The 25517-nt window shown below is 40.4% G+C and overlaps 1 protein-coding gene across 13 annotated transcripts in view; it reads right to left on the bottom strand.

The window, feature by feature from the left end:
* TRIM2 (tripartite motif containing 2) overlaps window positions 1-25517 on the bottom strand; it is a 118158-nt gene that overhangs the window by 72013 nt on the left and 20628 nt on the right. For 2 of the 13 annotated variants that reach the window (XM_052777437.1, XM_052777558.1), the window contains exon 1: window positions 20918-21216. The exons of 2 other annotated variants lie outside the window; for them this stretch is intronic. The gene's annotated coding sequence lies outside the window, so the exon portion shown is untranslated. Of the gene's footprint in view, window positions 1-2418; window positions 2555-18139; window positions 18159-20367; window positions 20606-20643; window positions 20786-20917; window positions 21217-21606; window positions 21855-25517 lie in introns of those variants that run through there. 9 more of the 13 variants (XM_052777429.1, XM_052777574.1, XM_052777494.1 and 6 more) reach the window with 8 other exon arrangements.

Below are 25517 nucleotides of genomic sequence, written 5' to 3'. Positions count from 1 at the left end.
CAGTTACAGCATATACAGTTCAGAGTAGTCAGGTTTTTTTCTGGAGGAAGTTGATTCAGCACCCTGTTTTAGTAAGCCCTGTGAATACATCTTGAAAATTATCTCTCTGGAAGGAAGACAAATCAATTTTAATCTTCTGCCTGTTTACCCCGATGTAAATCAAACAGGCACAGTCTGCCCCTACAGAGCAAGCCATGTTGTGCTGAGCTCGTGATGCACAAGGGAGTTCTTTCTTTAGTCAAGAGAAAGACAATGTGGTAAGCATATTGATTATTCCTAACTATGTACTGAGAGAGCACAGCAAAAACTCCTAGGTGTGTATTTATGTCTGATGTGTATCTCATGGCTTTCACTGATACTTAAGTACCGAGATCCTGCTTTCTTAATCTATAGACAAAGGACAATTTCATTTTCATCTTTACTAATCAAGGCTTAGTATCTATCTGCCACTTAGTGAGAGTGACTGAAAACCTCTGACCTGTGTTCACAGCCTGGCAAAGAGGCAGCTTACTGCTGTAATTAGCTTTAGTTCATACACTACCATGCATGCACTGTATTGCTGTAGAGGAGGCTCAGTCTCAGAGCTGAACAACTGTAAGCATCAAGACCCATCTAGTTAAAAGGTATTGAGTACAACAGCTGCCCATAATTTGACCAGTTTTATTTGAAAGTTTCTACCTGTCTCTTAGCCACTGCTTTCCACAGATAATATTGCTTGACTTGCCCTCTGCAGTTCAAGACTCATTGAATGATGCAGTCCTTAAAAGCATTATAGATGAGTAGGAGAGTTGAGCCAAAGCTCTCCAGACTGCATCAGGGCTGTCTGCAGAAGCTGTGCACAGCTCCAAAACACAAACAGCATGGCAGAGACGAGGGCACAACCCCCAGAGCTTCCCCCTATTGGGTACATGCATAGGGGCCAAGTTAGACAAGCTGAAAAGAACATGGCAACAGGCCTCAATTTGGATTTGCTTTTATTTTTTTGGCATGATTCAAGGCTAACAAAGACCTGATTGAAACTTAGAAGTAAGGTTATTCCTGTGATTTTAAAAAGAGGCATAATGAACACGCTTATTTACAGTGACAGCTTCTTTCGTCCCCCAGGTATCCTGAACTCAAAGCATGAGCTGACTGTTCTGGAGATCCTGGCACTTCTGGTTCAGGAGAGAGCTGAAAAAGTACCCTTTAGAAGGGACCATCCTGGCAATATTGAAGTGGTGTCATAGTGCCATATGGGACATTTCCAGCCATGACAAAAGAAGGAAGAACTAAAAATACTGCTACAGCCTACTCTGCTTGAGGCTTCCCACCCAGTTTTGAGCTCAGAGCAGTTTGGATAAGCAGCCAAATCATAAGGTATTTCTCTTAGCCAACCTGAACCCTGTGAGGTACACACAGTCATCCCTAGAAATTACTATTCACATTGTCCAATAGGATTTTGTAAAATAAACAAAAGGAAGAAAAAGAAATAATATAGTGTTGAGTGCTGACACTTACTTTGCTCTATGGCCATGGCAAAGTCACTTAATCTGTCATATCTTTATTTTCTTCATTCATAAAATGAGATCTATAGATGAGCTCCTCAGCTACCACATGAAATCTAGACACAGACTTGCCAAAACTCCAGGGCCAGACTAGTTCTGAGATTCTGCATGGTGTCCAGCTCTGACGGGGACATTAAGATTGTCTTTGCTGGAGTAAAGGGTAAAAGAGAGTCTGAAAAGTCCATCAGTATTTGCAATGCAGGATTAAGTTGAAGAATACTGTCCAAACATGGAATATTTTATTTAAAATTCTGAACATTAGAAAGGACATATTCTTTTAAAGACACAAAAAGTCAAGCTCGTTCCATCTCTGCAGTCTTTTGCTCTGTGGAGCTGTGAACACTTCCTAATAGCAGCCAGCAAAGAGGACTGAAATCTCTGAACATGATTTTGCTTTTTCTACTGCTAGGTATATATCTTAGAATATGACAGCACCTATCAGCATTTTTGGGAGCATTCATTTAATAGTATCCCATTTCTAGCCCTTTCACACTTTTCTGAACAACACTACTTATGACCTTGCAAAAACTGCTGCTGTTTGAAACACAACAGGATGATCAGATACTGGAAATGCAGCTAAAATGAGAACTAGATGCAGATTAATTAAAGTCATATAAAAAAATAAGCTGGCAAGTTTAAATGGGTTGTGTCCCTATTAACTTCTTCCCTCTTGCCTCCCAGGAAGGTCTCATTTGATATTGAAATAGTGTAGTCCTTATAGTCATGACACTGCATACAAAGTAGCTGCTCTTTCAGTTCAGACAGAGGAAAATACTTTAACAGCTGCCTCTCTGAATGACAGCGCCTACCTGCCTTGCTAAAACATGCCCTTAGTCTTATGAGAAAAGCCACAATGAGACAGAAGGCTACTTACTAGTGTTCCATAGAGTCCACGCAGGATTATCAGAGACTGAAATTCACTGTGCCTCTGATCAGAAGATTTAGCTCCCTGCAGCATTCAGACAGTTGGTCCCATTATGGCCATCAGGCGGCTGAGTTAAAGGGTGGCCTTGCATAAACATAAACAGCTTGTCAGCACAAGCCAAAGAGGCGGGCCTGCCCTGCCAGCCACAATGCGAGCCAATGATTAGCTTCTTCGCATTCTGGGTGTTCAAGATATTGTGTTTCATTCTTAAGCAGGGGAACAAGAGGGACTGACTAGGAAGGGCTAGTGCTTGACGGTTTACTGCTAGGCAGTAAAATACTTAAGGCGGAAGGAAAAATATCAGTAAGTCACTTCAGGAAAAGCACATATTTACTGTGTATTCATACAAACACTTTTAAAAAGCCCACAAGCATCCCCAATGCATTGTTCCTTTTAGGTCAATCAAGCAAACAAAAAACCTGTGAATTAAGTTTAGCCCATATTCATTGTAAAGAAGTTTCGTTTGCAAAGTCTCTGATTTTTCTTTTCTTCACCCTTTTTCTTATTCTCATCCTTCCTAACACACATTGTTTGCTGACACTGGGGTTTCTCACTTCTCTGTCATAAATGTCTTACCCTGACCTTCCTGACCTGACCCCCCAACCTTCATTGATCCTCCTATGATTGCTTCTCTTCACCTCCATCTTAACTGCTTGTTCTTTTGGTCCTGATCTCCCCAAAAGAGCACGGTCACAACACAGGCACCTTAGGGTATGGTTCTGTGAGACAACCAAGCTGATTTAGCAACTTACTGCTGTCAAAAGTGGAGGTGTTGAGTCTCCCCCCTCTTCAGCACCACACCGTGCCCCCCTGTCTGTCCCCTGCTGTCATTTCAAGGAAAGGTAATGTAGCACAGAAGCACATACTTCTCTGTCAGTTTAGTGACCTTAACAATGAGACAGAAGAGGTATTGCATGGAGTGAATACTCCCTGAAATTTAAGCTCCTTCTGATCTTGCCTCAGCCATCTATGATCCCACCTGTCTCCCCAAGTTCCTCTCTCCTTTGTTGTTTGAATTGAATTGTTCCTAGTTAATTGAATACCCTGCTTACAGCTGCTGATCCCATTTCATCCCAGCTCTGTCCTACTTTCTTATGCCTCTAGTTTGACTGTGAGGCCTGTCTGCCACCAAAATCAGTCTCATCAAGTCTCTTATAATAACTCCCTGCATAAGTATCATGCTTTGTACTTCAGCCTCAGCATCTTTGAGCTCTTTTCTGCTCTGGAAAGAATTAAAATCCTCCTCAAAAACCATGCCATCTTTTTGGCTTTCACTGTTTTTTCTCTGACCTTTCTGATTAATTCTTCTCTCAGCATCTACCTCTTCCTCTCTCACACTCCCAAGGCACCCTTCTTCTTGTTATATTCCATCCAGCTTTTACCACTTGCTTGTGCAGGTTCCTTTACTTTTATGTCAATGATCTATAAGCATGCATTTCTATATTTCAGCTTTCTGCTTTTCTCTGGTCCCATATTTTACCCTGTGTTTTAGGCATACTGTATTAAATGCCTTGACAGCTCCTAATTTTAAGATCCTTTCCTGGGGTCAAATTAAAGCAGTCCAATCACACTACATTCATTACTGTATAGTCTTGGCACAAGTCATTTCCCTCGCCCTCTGCTTTGGTAAAGGAGCTGAGCCCCTTGCAGAAGCAGATGCTGAAGTTAGCACCTCGTTCAGATGGGCAGGCATACCACAGCTCTCAGGCTTCTGCTGACAGGCTGTGCACGAGTTCTGGCACATATCGCTACATCACAATGTGCTGGGGTCACGTTTGCAAGTTTTTCTTCACAGTGAGACATACTAGGCAAGTTCTTCCAATGATATCTGAGATTCTGGTGCAATTGCACAGCTCCATCAGCTGCCACCCCAAGTATATAACCCACACTGCCTATACTTTTATCCAGATTTCCTGCTTAGTTAACCCTGTGTTATCCACTTTAACAAAATTATTTTACCAGAGCTCTCTTCTTCTAGTATTTTTAACATGTAAATCTCTGCCCAGATCCACCTGGTGATGATAGTATTTGATTACTTTATTTTGATTACTGAGCCTGGATCTCATTCCCAATGCCCTACATTGTTCTCCACAGAAAATTCAGCAACTGAGGTCATCTTTTGTTCCATACCCCAACCACATTGCCTACATCCCCATGAAAGCCATGCTTTCTTGTCCTGAGCTTCAAGGCCTTTTCAGAGTTTCTCCTTTCTTATTGATCCACTCCCACAGCTCTCTTCATCACAAGGCCTGCCTTTTCAGCCTTCTCTCTTCCTACAAAGCTCTCTTTTTTTACCTCTATGCAGATAATGTCCTGCTTCATCAAATCAAGTTATCTGTTCTTCTTTCCTTTCTACAATCCACATCACAAAATCTAGAAATAATGTATCAGAATGAGGGTGAGGAGCAATAAATAGGCAACAAGTCACTCCAGAAAGAGAGATGTTTCATCTGCATATGTAAATTATATGTGCTAGAAATTTTCTATCAGCCATATATGATATGTTATGCACCTAACACTGTTAGACATTTTACGGAACAGGATAGGCATCAAAAGCCCTTGATGGTTATGGATCAAGTACCCAAACACTGTACATGAGATTGTGAAAAGACTGCTATGAAAAGACTGTTTGTAGATGCACAAGACAAAGCAAGCTAGCTATTGCATCTCTGATTCCCATGGCAATTTATTTAAGATGCTAATTCAGTGCAGCCACAAATAAAGAAACAAAAGAGAGAGCAAGAACAAGCTGATTTAGTGGACTATGTTGAAAAGGCACACTTTAGACAAAGTCACCCTGGGTACAAGTCCTGTGACTCCACTCGTAGAATTATGCCAAGGATGCAGCTGCCTCTTTGCCCTTAAGCCTTGTATGATGCAGGAAAATTGTTACCAGCGCTGCTAATGGTACCAACCCAGGCACCAGCTAAGTGAGATGGCCAAGCTGATTTAACTGCTTACTTATACCAAAAAGGTCATCCTGCCCCCTCTCTTCATCGCCATTCCCAGCTGCACCAGCCTGCCCCCTCCCTTACACATGTTCAAGGAATGGTGTGAAAGCTCACAGACCAAATCTCTCTTGCTCGATATGTTTTTCAGACAGGTTAACGATCTGACTCATCTCCTGGCCATGTTAAACAGCGCAAGAGCCAGTGGAGGGAAGCAGTAAACACATGTGGCTGGAAGCAGGAGAGAGAAAGAGGTGGAGACTAGAATCACCACCTTCTTTTTCATAAGCAGAAAGCTGGCTGTCATCCCCAGAAGCTACCATCCATTCTGGGGTGAGACTGAAAACTATGAGCCCCCAAACCATGCCACTTTTAAACACAAGGTCCTAAAAGCTCCTGTAACCCCTTGTTTGATTTCCAGCAAGCCCTAAAATGTTTTATTGAAATGTATTTTCCAAAGGAAGGTGAGGCTTTATTTTAATTAAAAGCCAGTTTCTGAAAACATAGTAATAATTTGATTTCCTAGAAAAATAATTGGATAGGAGCAAAAAAAGGAAACATTTAAGTTTTCTGCATCCGAAAACAGAAAGTATTTGGGTCATGAATCACCAGAACTTAACTTTGCCCACTCCCTAGGTTGCAGGCTCCATGGGATAACATTTTGACTCTGTCCCCTGCCATATTACCATCCATGCATCTGGCTTCTACCATGTATTGTTTGCTTGGTAAAACTGGTTTTTTCCTTTCCCTTTTTGTGGCCTTAGCCTAGCCTCACTCTGCCCTTTCTTCTCCAAACACAGTCCTAGTTGGATGACATTTTGCCTGTCCTCTGCTTCTCCTTTGGGGGCCAACAAGGAACCTCAGGCCCCCTGAGGCTCAGCCTGACCAGTTGTTATCTATGCCTCCGCTGGGAGGACACCTCTCCTGCTTCTCCCTCAGTAGCCAGAGATGCTGCAGAATGGAGTGAGAAGATTTTTGTCATGTTTTACTGGCCTGGTTTCAATTATAAAGTGGGTCACAAGTTATTCCCAGAAAGCACACAAGCTCAAGCAATGAAAGACTTTGGATAGTGACAAAAGAAGTGAAACTCTGTAGATGAATTGTTTAATTTTTCTTTTAAAAAGGAAAACAAATAGCAGAAATGGCAAGGGGAAGAGATCATGTGCAGATGCAGCACACTAACATATGAGGCTGCAATCAATGGGAACTTGGGCTTAGTCCCAGCTCAGACCATGTGCATTTTGAACTTTGAGCTCTTGGACCATTTCCTAATTAGACAGCAAGCGACACACTGTGGAACTATTTAACCCTTTGATGGTGCCTCATGGGGTCTAGCAAATGCCAGAAAAGACTCTGGGGATGTGTCTAACCCCTGGAGGTCACATCTGACTACAGGAAATATCCCTGTGCTCCAAATGGCTTAGTGAACAACTGCTGTCAGCAGATGACTCTTCATGGCTCTCTAAACAGAAAGGTCAGGCTTTCCACTACTCCTTCCTGCACTGCTGAACGCTTGCTGGGATCTCCCCCTAATCTGCCATCTCCCCATCCAGAATCTGGCTCTCTTCAAGGCTTGTCATGCCTCCTCCAAGCTCATCAGTAATGCCACACCAAGGATCAGATGAAACAGAGATACCTGCCTGGAACTTAATAGTGTAAATAATGCCACACTGCACACAGAGACTTGCCCCTCTACTTCACAGGAGTGGAAAAGTAGCAGCCTATTGTAAAATTATAACTGTAACCCAAAATACAAACATTATAGCATTAGAAGCTGTGTGCAAAGAAACAAGACTTATATAGCTGATGTACATCAACAGTTGTCATACTATTTCTATCCCAGCTGACTATCACTGGTGTTCTAGTCAGATCTGGACTAGTGATTTCATCTTTTATACCCGTCTGTAAAGTGGTAATATTATGTCTTACCTATTTCACAGAAGTACTGTATGGGTACATTTACAGTGCTTTGAAGCTCTTACTGAAGACATTTTGTATGTAAGAACTGTTACTACTTTCATTATTGATTTGAGAAATACATCCTTTGAAAGCCAATGAACAGGATAACTACTTTGGCAGGATAAGTTTTGTTTAAAATTTCCTGCCACCTCTAAGGTCACTCATTCCAAACATAACACAAATACACCAAAAAAAGGAGAGGCGCCTCCTAAAATACATGCATCATGGGTAAAGATTAACTTTGGGGCTGTAGAGCACAGTAAACCTACAAGCTTAAATTCCACCTCTGCAAGTTTTCTATCTAATTTCTTTGAGCCCTATGTCCTGGTAAGAGGGGGTTCACAGGCCCCAGTTGCCACAGAGCTGGGAGGAGGCCTTTCAAGCACAAACCACTGTTTGCACATGCCTTTCATTTGCCATTTAGGTGTGCTCTACCTCACTTACAGACTAAGGGTCTCAATTTCCCATCCCACCTGGCAGTCTGGTAGTCTGAGAGTTTTTGAGCCTCAAGGTTTGTCTATACTGGACTGTGACAGCAAGGTAGCAAGAAATATCAAAGCTAGCTCTAAAATAGCTGCCCAGTATTTGTGCTGCTGAAGTACTAGAGAACTCAGTCAAGAAGCAAAGCAAATTAGCCTGCCTTGGACACCATGCTGCCATAACTGGCCTTCCATACCCAAGATGGCTATAAGCTACTTTGAGCCCTGCTACACTCCACTACAGGCATTTCTCTATTAAATTCTGTGAATGAACCTAGACACAACATTTAAATTCCACTGTTGTTCAGTGGAATTCACTGGTTCATGCACTTCTAGTGGGATTTTTCAGCCTGTGCTGAAACACCCCTTAGCTGTGATTAGAGTTCACACAAATATTTCAGAAGGACAAATGTTTTGGCTTTGGAGCAGACCTACATTCAGAGTGTCAGGTACTACCAAAAAGAGCCATTGACACCAGCAGCACACACATCCACCCTGATTTCAAATTACTAGACAACTTGTCTCCAAGGAATGCTTTTCTAGGTAACAGTATAAACATTTCCAGCAGTATCTTTGGAACAGACAAACTAGTATGAAAAACCACACCATCTCCTTTATTAGGTATGGCCTTTGCAATGTGGGCTTGTTCACAAGGAAAAAGAAATAGCTTCCCCAGTTCCTCACTGAGATGCCCCTGCTCACACAGAACTACTCAAGGGAGATATTCAAAAGAACTCTTTTGTGAAGACCTTGCTGTCGTACAACAAATAGATATGATTAATTAGAAGACTGCCTTCAAGACAGCAGTGGGTCCTGCTCCCATTTATAAACACTATTCATCTTGAACTCAGCAGTAAATATCCCACTTGCTTCTTTGGCATAGAACCAAACTTCTGCATCAACAAGAGTAAAGGATGCTCAGAGACCAGGAGGTATTTGCCCATCACAGGAAAAATGCTCAGATTAGCAATGCAGTGACCTTGGTTCAAAGAAAGCACTTTAATACATGCCTTCCTTTTAAGCATATGAGAACTCCCGCTGATTTCACTGTCACATCAATGAGGTCAGCCATGGATTTATCCAGGAACTAAAAGGAATTAACTCCCTTCACACACACACACTTACCCTGAATAATGGCCAAAGTGGTCTGCGCCTCACAGCGCAGATGTGACTTGTCCCTCCCCACTCCCAATGTAGATCAGCAGTTTACCTCTCCTTGAATGAGACTACCCATGCGTTTTATGTCGCCTGCCTACTTGCTGAATCAGAGTGAGGGGGATACCAAGAAAAATGCTACACGCAGTTTACTTCTATACCCCCTTTCTACACAGCAAGCCTAGAGAAAGTGTGCTAGTTACCTAGCATGCGGAAACACTTAAATAATTTAAATGCTTGAAACAGAACTGCAGAGGCACAAAGTTCAGAATCATTCACTTGAACAAATAAATGCTTTTAAAAGATGGTGACGTGTACTTATAGAAGGTCACAAGCAAACACAACAGTCCAAGTTTTCAGTATCCACATATAACAGGCTAGTAAGAGGGAATTTTGATGAATTCCAGGTGTTCTCAAGTCAGGTTCCTGGTGATTACCCATTCCCCTATAAAAAACAGGGCCATGCTAGTTCTCAAGCAAAGCTCTGTTATACAGGTATTCTGAACAGTAGGAGAGGGAAAGAAGAATTTAATATCAAAAGACATTACAAAATTTAGCCATGCAGGAGAACCCAATTAAAATATAAAAGTCCCCTGATCCAAGTAGCATATGGCTAAAGCTGTCATGTAATCAGAACCAAACCACCCCCATGTCTGGATTTAATTATGTCATGCCATTTTATAGCAGCCTAAGAAAACTGAACTGGGGATCAGTATAATCCCAGAATAATTCTTCAGTGAATCACACATGTAAGAACCTAGGTAAAAATGGATAACAGACAATATCAGCAGACTGAGCATACAAAGGTCCTTATTAAAGGCAAGCAAAACAAACAAGTCTATAGACAAATGGTTCACTGCAGAGTGAAAGCACCAATGCTATCACAAATTTCTGTGTGGTCTATAAAATTCAAGGAAACCTGCTAAACTAATGCATACTGAAAGAATGGAGTTATGTTCAATATGCTCTCACTGATTTCAAAAGAAATGGAATTCATGGAATGCTAAAATGCTTCAGAAATATATATTTTGATATGAGTTCTGCACATATTTAAAACAAATTCTCCATAAGAAAGTATTTGTATGAGATTGTATGTTTATATAGCAACTGTCAGTTATGTGGAAAAATCTACATAACAACATACTTGTAATTAATATGGAAGTACAAAGGACTTGACTGAGAATTAAACATGGCATTTAGTTTTTATTCAATGTGAGTCTAAAATTGACTGAATTATATCTTTTTATTTGCAAACAAAAATGTCTAGATAGATTTCTTGCAAATGTTCACTGAGGGGAAGGAACTTAAAGTCTTTTGAAATATTACCTAGCTAGCAAAGAAGTTTGGGGATATTGTATATTCTATCTCAAGCAAATAAATAAATAAATATGTATATGCAAAAGCAATACTAATGCTATCTAAATTAGTAAAGGTTTTCTGAAGATATGCAGAATGAAATAAAATAAAAATCTCTATTACCCAGATCCAGCATCACTACAATGTTTTTATAGTAATATGAAATCAGTTCCATCACAGTCTGCTTTTTGGTTTTTTTTTCAACGGCCATTGAAAAAAAACCCACTTCTTTCAGCATTCAGTTGTCTTATTGCTCTAAAAGTAATGAACATGCTGCCTCATTCCTTGAGCAAAGACTCCCTGATTTCTGTTAAAACAGTCACAGCTGCCTGAGTGCAGCCCAGTGCTCTACCAGGGCCTTTGTGTTGACCCCGTCTACGACATGGATTAAATTACGGCTCACACACTGTGATTCTATTTGCATGCAAGGAACAAAATCTGTTGTGAGGCAATACTGCATAGTACCCAGCGTCCGGATGAACAGCAGGCCTTGAAAATTTCTGTGCATTAGCTTGTGCTTTTCTGCGTGCTTGTCAAGATCAGCAACGTGGCACATTTCAAGGAGGCTTCTTGCTTTGAAAGGATTGTTGTTTGCTCTTGGTTGCTTTCTAACTCAAGCTCAAGCTGAAAGAGACCTCACAGAAGGAGGCAATGATAATTGCAATATAATTGCTAAAATTAAGCAATTGCTTGGATTAATGCAGTTATTTTAAAGCTATTTTTCTTGGTCATTTTAAGGACAGGTTAAAGACAGCAAAAAGTACAAGTCAGCCAGAAGGAAGCTTATCTTGCAGTCAGTCCCACTGGCATCCCTAGATATGATGATGCCTAAACCAAAACACATGTGAACCTCTTGATATTCCAGAGGATTCAAGAGTGGTAATGTGCACAGTTCAGAATAACAGGACACAGGCACTCTGTAAAGGAAATATTCTGCAGATTCAAAAATCTGTTTAACTTTTGAATGAGGGAAAAAGCTACATTCTCCCAGTAGCATTTCAAAAAATGAAACTGAAGATGTATGGACCAAGGTTTTTGCCTTTTACTTCCTTCCTCATCCACAGTAATCTCAGCCTCTACAGCAAGTTCCAATACCACTTTTTAGGAGGGGAAGAACCCACAGTGATATTTAATACCATCCCTCAACAGAATGAATTATGATTCAGATTTTTTCAGGAAATCTTGTTACAGCTATACTTAGGAACCTCCTAGCTACATGGAGGTACCGAATGCCATGATGTCTGCCCAAAGCAGCATTTTGTTGTCAGTTGTGCATTTTTAGTGCATTTTGATAGTATCATCTGTAAGCATGGTAATTTCATATTTCTCTGTTAAGTGACCCTGCTTTCAGCAGTTAGTAGATTCATAGTCTTTAGTGGCTGGGTGAAATTTTTCATGCTAGTAGTTTGCCTTGTTAAAAAAAATCAGCCAAAATCATTGAGTTATTTCTAAGAACAAGACTAAGGAAAATCAGATTGCTTTGCATGATAAAAATTCTGGTGCCTTTATTTGAGAACCATTAAAATTCTCTTCTTTACAGTAGGAGACTGAACACTAAAGAATAGTGAGAGGCCTTATTCCAGAGAATGTCTTTTTTAAAATCACATGAATATGTACACTAACTTCACTATGTCCTGATGCATAGTCATTTGGGAGATGATTTTTTTGATGTGATATAGACAGCTTTCTTCCTGTTCTTTCCTAGTGTTTGTGTAGCATACCACTGATACTCTATTTTTTTTATTCTGAGGATGTATTGATATGAGTACATTTGTAGCTATTTATGTTTACTCTTACTATTTGACACTCATTAACAGAATTACAGAATCACAAAACCACAGAGTGGCTCAGGGGGGAAGGATCCTCTGGAGGTCATCTGGTTCAACCCCCTTGCTCAAGCAGGACCACCTAGAGCAGGTTGCCCAGGAACATGTCCAGTCAGGTTTTAAACGTCTCCAAGGATGGAGACTCTACAACCTCTCTGGGCAAACTCTGCCAGTGCTCAGTCAATCTCGCATTAAAAAAGTGTTTCCTGATGTTCAGACGGCACCTCCTGTGTTTCAGTTTGTGCCCATTGTCTCTTGCCCTGTCACTGGGCACTACTGAAAAGAGCCTGGCTCCACCCTCTTTACACCCTCCCATCAGGTATTTGTTGATGAGTCCTCCCCAAGTCTCCTATTCTCCAAGCTGAACAGTGCCAGCTCGTTCAGCCCTTCCTCATAGGAGAGAAGGTACCATCCCTTCATCATCTTCATGGCCCTTTGCTGGACTCTCCAGTATGTCCATCTCTCTCATATACTGGGGAGCCCAGAGCTGGACGCAGCATTCCAGGTGTGGCCTCACCACTCCTGAGTAGAGGGGAAGGATCACCTCCCTCAACCTGCCAGCAATACCTCTCCCAATGCAGCCCAGGGTACCATTTGTCGTCTTTGCTGCAAGGGTACTAATATTTGAAGAAAGCCTGCTTTGGGATGCTAGCTTTTGATGCCAGTTAAAGACTTGTATCCTCATTGTAAAAACAGGTAATGGGTCCAATTCCAACTGTTATTCTTTTCCATCTACAAACCACTATAACATCCACAATTTACAAGAATAAAACACACCTGGATTTGGGCACAAAATTTTTGGTCAAAGAGAATGGAACAAACCTCTGGAAGAGATTAGGTGAGACCAAACAATACACACATTTCTTCTGTGAAAAGTCCTTTCTTCTCCATTCATAAAACTGATTTCTCCTCTCCTATGTAGCAAGCCTTAATCAACAATTACAAAGAGAAAACTGATAACATGTAAAGAAATAAAAACAGAAACCCCATTCAGGTAGATATTTTGTTCCAATAAATAAAAAAATAAGAAAATACTCTGTAAAGTCCTCTAGAGATATCAGTACTGCAGTCAAATTTACATAAAGTGTTGCACCGGAGATGGCCTTAAGTATAAACCTTGCAGCAGAGGAAGATACTAAACAAGACACATCAAACCCAGCTCAACAGAAGAGGACAGTTCAAATTCACAAGGCACTGAGGAAACTCTCTGGTATGAGGATTAAGTATTCCCACAGGCAGCTCTCAGAAGACAGTGCCTTTACATATTGCCCTACAAAATTATCCCAACATGAAATACTGCTCTTTTTATTCCATGTTGTACTAACACTATTTCCTCACTGTCAGAGCTGTTCCTTCCCTATTTACAGCTATGTTAGCCAGCTCAAGACCTCATGATGGTCAAGAAGTGGGCTTTGCATGTAAGCAATAGTAGAAGGTCTCTGTCCAGACAGAGCCAGTGGAATCTGTTCAGTGAATTAACCCAAGTGAATGGAAAAAAAGAGACTCCCCTGTCACTGTATTTCTCCAAGTTAGCTCTTAGTGGGATCATGCTTTGTCTATAGCAAATAAAATGGCCAACAATTGTTAGTAGCAACAATTAAGCCATTCATTGCGCCTTTTGGAAAATGATGGATGGAGTTTCTTGTACCATCCACACCCCAGCTGCACTCTTTATCAATTCTTCCTTCATGAAAGTTGTGCTATTTGAGCATCTGTTCTGAATCGGTAGATAAACAAACCACTGTGGACTTCTTTGTACACATACCCATTGACAGACAGTCCTGTAAAGAGACAGAAATCCATTGACCTAGAGAATTGCACTGTCAGTGTGATAGGCAGCCCTACACCTACTTTTAATCTCCACACCTGATTAAACCAATCAGTTGAAGGGCTCTCTTGAGCTCTCTTTATAAACACTTTTATTTAGCTAGTTCACCAGAAGTACAGAAGATGACATAGTGATGTTGTGCCACCTGTTGCTCTGGCAACACTCAAACGTTCCTCAGTGACAAACAGAGGGGAAGTATATTTACAGCAAAAGCCTTTCCAGATGATAGGGTCAGAGTAGTGTGGGGTCTCTGCTGCTGAAGGATCTAAGCAATCTTTTCCCAGCTCCACAAATCAGAGCTGCATAACATCAGCTCTGATTTCTCCTAGGATGAGCTGGCTGAGGATCAAGGAGCATCAAAGAGCTTTCTTCTTTCTGCCCTCCACAGCACTTGCAATCAGGTGAGGTCCTCTCTGTGTCTAACTGCCCTCACATCTTCAAGAATAAAGCAAAGCAAAACCTTTCAGAAGACATTTTAAGGGCAGAACCATTTTTTAAAAGCATTACCCTAAGCTAATGATGTGGCGTTTTGTTGTCCCAAGAGGATAAACTTATACTTCCCAAGAAATAGAAATAACAATGTTTTGCATGGTGGTCCTCCCTTACCTACACTCTCTGATACTGATCAAGAAATGAACATTTCTGGAAAAAGGAATTAGCTGCAATTATTATTTCAGTGCATGAACAATCAAGGTCAGAACCAAAGCAAACCATCACGAGTCTCCTAATAATTACAATGAAAATAATGACTTCTTTTCTCATCAATAATTATTGATTTCTAGAAGACCTCTGATGTCCATAGCATGGTGTTCATTATAAGCACTATACAAAGCTATCTATGTTACAAGCTTCACTCTGTTAAATCTGAACCTGCTCTTAAAAACAAAAAAAAGCTGAACAAATCGTCTGTTTATCATTTTAAATTGCACAATCTTAATTTTATAGAGAAAAAGAGTACTTTGGCTATTCCACCCAGTAGAAACACTGATGGTTGGAAGCCCCTTTGCAGTAAAATTTTGCCATGATGATATGCAGTATGAGATACGTTCACTTGTAGGATGGCTATGTCTTGGCCCAAGGTTAATATGTATATTGCCCTGAGAACTCCAAACATATTAAAATAATTTGGGTGTTAGTTGATCTAATTCTTTAATCAATTTTCAGCCTTATTGCTTCACTTTTACATAGCAAGTACCTAATGCCTCAGGGTTAACTAACGACTAACTTAAAATCTGAGGGCGACACATACTGAAACAAAGCTATAACAACCTATGGATTCAGATATGTCAGTAGGGCAGCAGTCAGAATGTCAAGGGAGTCAATGTCAACCTCCACTTTCAAAAACTAGCCCTGCCACCTAGGAGGAACTACTTCTCTGCATTCTGCCAAGACAGAGCCAAAGACACATTTCAGTGAACCTATTTCCATCCAAAGAAGAATGGAAGCTGGTTCATTACAATGCATTCAACAGAGGTAGCTCACTTTCAGTCTGTAGACTCTCTTGGTTCTTAAAAAGGCCTCTTGCGCAAATGAATTCCCACCGAATTGAAGGGCGGGGGGAAACAGAACAGAAAAAGTATTTAACTTTTTTGAATTACTGCCTAGATATGTAAAGGAGACTCAAAAGTACTGAAGCCCTTAAATTAAGACTACCCATCTTTCTAAAAGACAAACAAACTGAAGTGATTTGGTTATTTCTGATTTACTGTCTTTAAAATTAGGTCATTACTTTTAGGAATGCTTTGAAATACATGAATGATAGGACAGGATTTCAGAATATTCTTAACAGTAATCCATACCACTCCTGGGGATAAATTATTTTGCCTTTGACCTTCTAGCTTATCCATTTGGGAATCATATTATTGTCTCACAAAAAAGGAGGCACCTGTCTTAATATTCCTGAACTAATGAGTTCTGCAAAATCCTTTCAAAGTACTAGCTAACCAGATTGATAAACTACTGTTTTATCCATCCAGATCAAGCTGGATTTACGAGTAATTGCATGTTTGGAAATAATCTTTCAGACTGTTTTATTCATTGTTCCCTGTATGGGGCGGGGGGGGGGGGGTGGGGGGAGACATTTGATGAGTACAATAGCCCTTCATGTTTGGCAGCTTGCATTCGTTTAGATTCTTTCAACTGCTTTATTGAAGGGACAACAGTGCCACTATCAGAATATATTTAAATTTTGGCTGACACCAATGCCCACTGTTAGTTTTTAATATGTCACCACAGTTATACAAGTTGCAGTGCCAATGTAAAAAGAGGTATTATCGCAAAGTATAGTTTCAAACTGAAATTAAAAAATCCTGGGAAATTCAAAGTATTGTATCTCTTCACCTGCAACTTGGCCCTCTAGGATCCTTTAGATTTTTTATTCCTGCATATACAACTAGGTTTATGACCTCATAATAAAAATGGCACTTAGAAATCATAGTGGTTTGAGTAATATACATTTCCAGAAAGAATAATTATGCAATTTTGCTCAGTTATGTCAGTTAACATTACTCAGTTAAGTTATAGCTTGTATTTACATGCTACAGCCTTGCATTGTGAAGGATGATCTGAAGAGTGTACAAACTGAAAAAATGAAATACTTTCAGAACGGAATAGTGTATCAGAGTATGGCTTTGTAAACTAGAGAGTTGTTCTGACTGATTTCAGATGGCAGATTCAGTCCTAGTTTACGGGTATAAAAACTACTGCGTACCTTACACCATACTGTTCAAACAAAAGGTAGCAGAAAAGGCGATGTTAACAGATGTGTAACTTCTCCTGAAATCTACTTATAAGATGGGTAAGGAGCACAGAGATGGGAAAAATTGGTCTTACAGAAAATACAGGTGAAGACTGTCATCCCATATTATGATCCCCACTGTTCACCTGCCCAAATCACAGCACATGGTCCAGGGTGAGTCAATTACCATCTGATGGTCATGTGTCATGTTGCTGCTATTTCACGTCAATAATTAACATTGAAATTTAGATCCTGTAAATAACCGCAGGTAAACATGCTTCATTAAACTTAATAATGAATATTATTACCTTAGTAATTAAGTTTATCATGACCCTTATTAACTTAGTAATTGACAATAGTGTCTTAATGATTTTAAGGGGAATCTTCATCGGTGGCCCACAATTATTTTGTATAGTCAGTCATGTTTTGGTCAGTTGAGTTAATTTTAATTAATATACTTCATTAACTTAATAGCTAAACATTAACAGCCTAAGGGAGATACTCCAAGTAAATCAGTAAGACAGCTTTGAAATAAGGTCACAGTAAGTGTTTGTCATTTTCTTATTTTAATCACATGCAATTTCAAGCCCGTGTCTAAGCAAAGTCTGGTATCCTGATGACCAATTCAGTTAGAACATACTACTGACACCTATATTCTGAATTCAGATAAAAAGCCAAAGAAGAAAGGTGGTAACTGTATGATAAGGGGGTTTTGCTTTATTTTTAAAATAGCTTGTAAGCAATATGGGGCCAAGGATTACCTTCTGTTTCTATACAGTACCTAGCTCAGTGACCTTCCAATAAAAGTGTTCCTAGATGCTACAGAAATAGTGAAGACGCAGAATAAAATGATAATGCCATTGGTGCAAGTCAGAATTTCATATCAGGTGTAATAACTGATGTTTAATGAACTGATCTGACACTGCACAGGTTCTCAGGAAACAACCAAGCCCTGTATAATTGGATTTTAAAGATATTACCACTGCTGATTAATATATTCAGTTATTTTCCTCAGATTTTTTCTTCATGCAAAGCCCACAGAAAACAGCAGCATACCTATTTTTTTTTCTTTAACATTATCAGGGATGATTAAATAGATTATGCCTACATGTGGTTTGCTGTTTGAAGATCAAAATCCAAAACTCAGCTTAGGTATCTGTGTTGTGATAAGTTACATTAATTGGTACCTCAGTTACCTTTTTATTCCTCAGCTAGGTGAGCATAATGCTTTTCTTCCAAACAGATTTTTAGGTCTTAGTAAGTCTCAAATCACAAAAATGCTTGTGGCAAAGCAGATAAGAAATTTGAAGACAGGAGGAAGGGAGAAAGGAATGGAAGGATTAATTTCTGTAAGATGTTTATGGGAATTTGTCCTTACCTACCTCATTTGCTTCATAATTCTTCTTGCAGGGAATTAGGAGAAAGGAGGAGTGATCACAGAATACTGACTGGAAAGAAAAGACCAACATGGAGACTTAGTCTTTCCTACAACTACAGAAGAGAGAAGGTGGTCATGGAATGCAGTGTTCCCAGTTTTAAAGGGCAGGGGGGGCAGGACACACTTCCTCTAAGAGTAGAAGTGAAGAACACTAAAACACAGTTATAAAAAATTGCTTGCTTGTAGTAAGAGAGAGAGTGACACAGAATTCCTGTCTTGAAAGGGAAGGGAAAAAGGAGAGAAATACTGGAAAGGACTATATTCCTTTTCAGCATCTTTGTAAGTAACAATAAATTTGGCACCATTAAATCTGGCCATTGACTGCTTTGCAGGGATTACCTGTGTTGGCAGCTCACCCTGTCCTTTGCATGAAGAATACTGAGAATTCTCTTGAACTGTGGCCAGTTGCATACTGGCCAGACAAGACTGGTCTGGTGCAGTCACTGGTGTTCCCTTTCTTATTCTCCAAGTGAGGTCAACCACAAGGTGAACAGGTTAGTTCCCTGATCAACCATGCACACTGCCTGGCTTTCCTACAGGCCAAGGTAAAGGATCAGGCAGTTTCACACCTCTCAGAAATATTGCTATGTGGCAGGGGGAAACCAACAATGCAGGCAATCACAGTGTCATTGATCTGTTTACCAGGGGGTAGAGGCATCTGAGAAGCTGACACACCAGCGAGCATGAGAATGCTCACACCTCAGTGCCTTCAAAGAAAGTTACAAATCTCTGATGCATGTAACAGCAAATGAGGTTTCAGCTCAGGGCTGCAGCACCAAGAACTGCAGGGGATTGTTTAATATTCAGTGAGCATATGCCTAAAAAGTCAGTGCACATGCTATCAGAATTTCAGCATCCTGCTGTGCATCAATGAACTTTGCTTAGGCTTCAACAGGATCCATTTACATTGTGGATAAGAGATCTGGGAGGAAAACTGGTATATGATGCAAAGTGCAAAAGAAAAGGCAAAAAGCTGCTTTTCCAGGCATCCGTCAGGAAGATGCCTGAGCAGATTTTAAACAAAACACCTCCGAAATTTTCTATCCATGTCCCAAATCTTCCCAGAAGAACTTCTGAAATTATTCAGGACACATATGAATAATTTCTCTACATTTTAGAGACTTAGGCAGGGGCTTGCAATGTTTAATCCAGGCAAGCAGTGGATTAACTGCCTTCAGCTGAAAGCCTGCCAGCTGACAACCCTTCCCTGCGCACATGGCATTTGATGTCTGCCATTTTAATATTTTGACATTTTTGTGAGAGACATTGTCCTGAAAGGTCACCACTTGTCTCAGCAGTTGGCTGGCTGCCACTCAGGCTTGGGAAGCTTAGCTCCACAGCTGTCATCAAAAATGACCATTTTCAGAGCTAAGTTTCAGGGAAGCTATGAATTTCTGGCTGTATATGAGGGGAAAAAGGAGATAAGAGAAAGCAAAGAGAAGCTCCGAAATCACCTTTTGCTTGCTGCAATGAAGACAGGCATTTCTACATATACATCTGTAAGATGAGCCTGAAGTATTGCAAAAGTAGCTTATCAACAACAGATTGACCAAACATACCTGTGTTATAGCAGCATGAACAAGGGGGTTATATCATGAATATGTTTAGCCCTCTACGTGCAGCAAACAACACAACATATGTACTCTCTCCCTAGTCACTTAATGGCAGTCACCTGTTAACTGTGATAATGACATTTTCACATGGCTCATAAAAAGCTTACAGTACCACAGTGGTCCCTAAGAAATAACGAAACCTGTAAATAAAGCAAGAAACGTGACATGGCAACACAAACAAATCGGTTACAGCCTGCATTTCTTGTGCAATTATCTGCATTTATACTTGGTACTGATCACAGGCTGTTTTCAATAAGCAGATTTCATTCACAGCACAGTAAAAATTCACTAGCCATAAACTCAATAGGACAATGGCACTACAGAAGCTTTGAACTAGAAAGGAGAATAAAAACCAAGATACTGTTTCTTTAGTGCTATGAGACCAAAAAACACTAACAAATACCAATTCTCTTCCTTACAGTATCACCGCAACACTGAGAAACCTTCAACCCCGCTGCTTCCCAACAACCTTACTATCCTGCCTTCATGCCACATAGCACATAAAGATTGTCTTCATGTACAGACAGAGTGAGATTGGTGAAAAACATGCATTGCTCACCGTGCTATGTTCATTGTTCTTATCAGGTCAGATGCAGGCTTACTGGTGCCCTTTATGATGACTATTTGTTTGAGCTTCTGATAATAAGGTACTGTCGAGTTTCTTAATGAGAAGTCCAGGTCTGCATTTATGGATTTTTAAAGAAAAGATTCCAGGTGAAAAATACCATGGCAGATTTCTCTCCTATGCGTTCACAAGCTGTCTATTACTGCTGAAGTATCTTTCTCACTGTATATCTACTATTATCTAAGTCGAAAACCATCTCTCTAGAAGTACCTCCTGCATTTGCTTGGCTTCTCCCGTCACAGACAAAGTGGCAAGCAGTCGTCCCAAAAATCAACAAACACAACTGCAAACTATTTGTTCCGGAAAGCTTTCACGCATCCCTTTCCCTCAGTAGCTCTTCCACTGAAAGCCAGAACAATACTGCAGAGAAGCTTTCCCTGTCAGGATGTTTTCAGCTTTCATCTCCCTGCTTTTTCAAGCAGAACACTGAGGTAGAAACCCTAATTAGCAAGCTGAAAGCACCACACAGGCAAGGAATACTTACATTTGCAACTGTATTTGTGATATTTGCGCACTGATCCAGCGACTGGTGATTACAAAGAAGAGAAAGAGCTTTTTAGGCTGCCTTTCAAGCCTCGCAGCAGTGAAAAGAAGGCTGTTATCTGAAAGCTACTCATTTTCTATATGCTGTGCTCTACTTGCTTCCCATGTGCATACAACACAGCTGCCAGATTTAATAACCATGTCAGCCTGCTTTCCCCATAAAGCAGCAGAGAGATGACAGGATGAAGATGAAGTAGCCAGCGCGTTAATCTGTAGTTATGGCTGCACTAAGCCTTGAATGAATGTCATGGTTTTATTGCCGTTGAAGAAAAAATAAAACAAATCAACACTATTTGTGAAAAAAATGTGCAAAAGGATTTCAGACATATTAATCCATACTTGCCTCAGTGACATTAAAGTACATTAAAGAAATTTCTCCTTTTTTTCTCAGTTAACAAATCCTAGGACTTGAGTTAATTCCTTTTTACTACATCCTGATCTTTCAGAATACATCTCTCCTAGCAGTGCATGCTTGTACCCCAAAAGAACAAAACCATTAGCTGACAAACTAGTTGAGCTTCACTCCTCTCCAGTTCCTGTCTGGAAGGAAGGATTTCCATACCTGTCTGTCTTTGCTGACTTCTTTCAGAAAAAAAAAGTTAATAAAAAAGGGGGAAAATTCTCATTTACCATTTAAATTCTCCCACTCACAGTGGTTCCTAGAGCACTGGACTTTAGTGTCTGATGTGGTCAGTTCAGTGCCAAGGTGGAGCATTGCCGTACCTCCAGTCGCAAAACCAGTTCCATGTGAGGGAAGGGTGGCCAGAGTTTACATGACAAGAGAAAGTTCCAGTCGTGCAATCAAAAACAACAAACTGAAAATAAACCCAGAAACATTCAGTTGAATTTGCAACAGTGCGGGGATGCCACAGAGATCATATGACATCTGTGCGCGTCTTTTTCTCTCTCTCATTTATATTCCCTTCACTTCCCTTGGAGGCACCTGTCTCAGCGGGGAGTGGTTTCTGTGGAAACTACAGACAGTCGGTTTTCCCCTCAGAGAAACTGTTACTATGGCAACCTTACATAATATATATGGCCTAAATTCTTTTTTAAAATAACCTAACACTGAAATTCTCATTACAAAATTAGAGCTGAACTGTCTGGGGGGCAAGAAATACAGTTATTTAAACATTGCATTAGAAATGTAGGATAAAAAAACCCATATGGAATTACAAATTAAATGACAGTGCAGGGGGCACTGTCATTGCATCACTCACAAAGACAAAATAATTTGTAAATTCCAGTAAACAAGGTGTATTATTTAGCATTTGTAGGAAGCAAGGAAGAAGGGAAGCATTTACTTGACATCATGGCTCAATATAGCAATCGATACTGCATCTTAGAGAGCGGAGTTTTTTTCTGTGTGTTTATTCTTCCAGCAACGAGGACCTCACTTCATGGCGTAAGCCCAAACACTGCTTACATCTACTCCATTCAAAACTGAAATATCAGGCTCAGAGTCACTTACTCTACATTATGATATCATGCTATGTTAAAACTCAGGAAGTGCCTGAAAGGAGCTGTATGAGTCAGTGAGGCATAGCGTGCAGTGGAGCAGAAGCAGAAAAGGTACACTGCTGTTTATATGACTTTCGTCTCAGCTCAGAGGAGACAAACCTGCCCACAGCCATGGTGGGGAGGGCAGATCTGTCAGATTGTATTGGGGAGATGGGGAGGTTAGGGCCTCGGTAATGGGGCTGGGCAGGGTGAGGGGGCTTTGCCTTGTAAGTCAGCAGCTGAAGACCTGCCTGGGTTGGAAATGACATGAAGTGGTAGTCATGTCACAGATGTTTTGTGACCCCTGTGAAATGAGTAGGTAGATGTCTCCCCTCCCTCCCCTATCTGCAGCCACCCTTGCAGATAACCCTTTTATTGGCAATACAAATCAAAAGTCAAATGGTTAAGAAGGCAAAGCTACCTGTTTAACTCTACACAAAATCAGGGATTCCAGTTTGAAAAGTATTGTTGGGGAAACTTTAGTAAAACCCTACCTCTGAGGTATCTGTGTTGTGACTCAGTGGATCAAGATCTCTCCTCACCTGTCAATCTAGCAACTTTTATTAGCATGAACTACATTAATATACATGGGGACTGATTTTTCTTCTCTATTCCTGTTCAGAAGATGAACAAGAGAGAGCACCCTACCTACAGAACATTTCCCCCAAACTTACACAAGGTCCTCCTACACTCCACTGTGCAAAGGGGCTCTCCAGGTGGGACAAAGCAGGGAGAAAGCATTGCTTCAAACCCCACAGCATTTATGTTCCTTTCTTGTGTAGTGGAGACACTTTTACAAAGGAGACTCATGCTGCCTGAAGGTAAGGTGTTGGTTGGGACGTTGCTTCTCCAAGCAGGTGTTCAAGAACTAAGACCAGGGTTTCACAAAGAACCTGCTGGTGCCACAAGTGATGGGACATTCTGTAATACAAAATCCCTCAAAGAGGTTTCCCTGTACTGGAAAAAGTTTGACTTTTAAATTAAAGAAGAAAACTACTCCAGAAATTGCATTGAATACCCAAACTGACCTATACAGGAGATCTACTCTGACAATCACACAGAGCAGTATTTTGTCAGAGGCTGTGCACACACACCTTTTTGTTTGTGAAACTCAAGTGTTATATGAAGATGTGAAAGCATTAAACATTATCTCTCTTCTACACGGCAAAACAAAAGGAGATTTGGTGCATGGTGTTAACTTCAATTGGATTTGAGTAAGTTCAGCACCACCAGGACACGCTCTGCACCTTACATGACTGAAACTTTTATGATGTATCAAATATCACATTCCTTGTCAAACATTACACAGGAGTCAGGCCTCCCTCACGTTTGACTTTTGAATCCCAGCGCTCTCATGTTCTATCCACAGGACATACCAACTACAATGTGTTACAAACAATCTTTTGCCTTCTAAAACTAAAAAAATGGAAATTAGAAAATATTTTCAACAAAACATCTACATTCACTTCTGAATTAATCTTATATACAAAATTACACAATAATTAGACAATGTCTAGTGAAACACATATTTAGTGGCCCTAGGAAAGACAATATATTCAAAAGAAAAGCACTAAAATGAAAAGATTCCCTAAGCAGATTAGAACGAGCTAAACTGTCACTTAAACTCATGTAGTTCTGACATTTTTGCTATGTAAAACCTTGAACTTCAAAGAGTACATTGCAAAAAGACAGCAACAGGAATAAATTGAAAAATTAATATTATAACAAGGTAAAGCAATGAAGTTAATAGCTTATTTTAAAAGAAGCAGCAAACATCTGACATAGAATGAAGAGGCTCAACTACTTTTCATAGCTGTGCCAACTCTCCCAACACAGAAAAGCATAGCACAGTGAAAGCAGACATGGTTACTTGGCTTCTGGACTGAGCTAAGTAACATCTAGCCAGCACAGCATGGAAGCAGCATGAACTTGGATCCCTCTCCCTTTATCTATGTAAATATTCTGTGTGTATCTAATTCCTGGACACTTGTGGCTTCTTTGAGCATAGGATAGGGTGTTTGGGCACCAGTCTCAGGAGTGGGCATCTCACTAGTACCAGTGTACTTCCAAGTTAACCTACAGTGCTTACATTTGTTACCTTAAACTCTGCCTTTAGCTACCTGGGGATCCCAAGTTACCCAGATTTCTGATCTGTAAGGGACCTGGCTGAGATACTGCTGAGAAGGCAGTTAGACTAACAAAGAAAGATTTGCATTCACAGCAGGACTCAGGCACACAGAGATGCAGCTGTAACCTGTGAACTTGCTGTTTCCTTCCAGCAGGGAGTTAGCTCACTCCAGGAGTCCAAGCTTCTCTTGACAGCCCAGGATCTGCCCATAATGGTGTCTCGGTGAATAGACTCAGAAAAAAATGTAATTGAGCTGTTATGACCTGGACATTGTTTGGTGCACGTCACTGAACATGATAGCAACCCTACAGCCTACCATACAGCTGAGAAAGGCAGACTGTCAGTGGTTATTTAAAATGGCATCCACCCATTCCAGCAGTATTTATTATACGTTTCCCACATCTTTTCCCAGGTCATTACATCAAGCCTATGAAAAAATATATTAGCAACACAGTATTACATATGGCTTTTCTCAGAGATAGAGAGAAGTGTCAATAGAAATGCTTTGTACAATATTACATTACTTATTCCAAAAGAAATCTCTAGTCGACACACCACCTCACTTAACTCCATGCTAGGCTTTTATATAAGACAAGCTACTTATATTTCTAGGGTATTGACTGCTCATCAGATTTATACTGCTTTTGATACTGCAATCTCTTTCCTCCCATGGCCCTATTTTAGAGAAAAGGTTCTCCTTTCTATCTACTTGGATTGACATGCTTTGGATGAGGAAAAAAATCTTAGCAGTAAATAAAGGGAGAGACAGATTAACAAAGAGGCACAGGCAGGGGTGTCAGTTCCTAACCACAAGGTGCCTTGCAGTCTGCAGATCCCCCTGCCAAGAGTTCTGTGCTTAAGCAATCCACAGGAATGACACCCACAAAAGCCAGCACATTACCATAGAGCTGCC

This window comes from Harpia harpyja, chromosome 2 (genome assembly GCF_026419915.1).
Source record: "Harpia harpyja isolate bHarHar1 chromosome 2, bHarHar1 primary haplotype, whole genome shotgun sequence".
In the NCBI taxonomy this organism is placed as follows: domain Eukaryota; kingdom Metazoa; phylum Chordata; class Aves; order Accipitriformes; family Accipitridae; genus Harpia; species Harpia harpyja.
The sequence above is the reverse complement of the archived record's forward strand: the minus strand, read 5'-3'. Positions and strand labels throughout refer to the sequence as shown.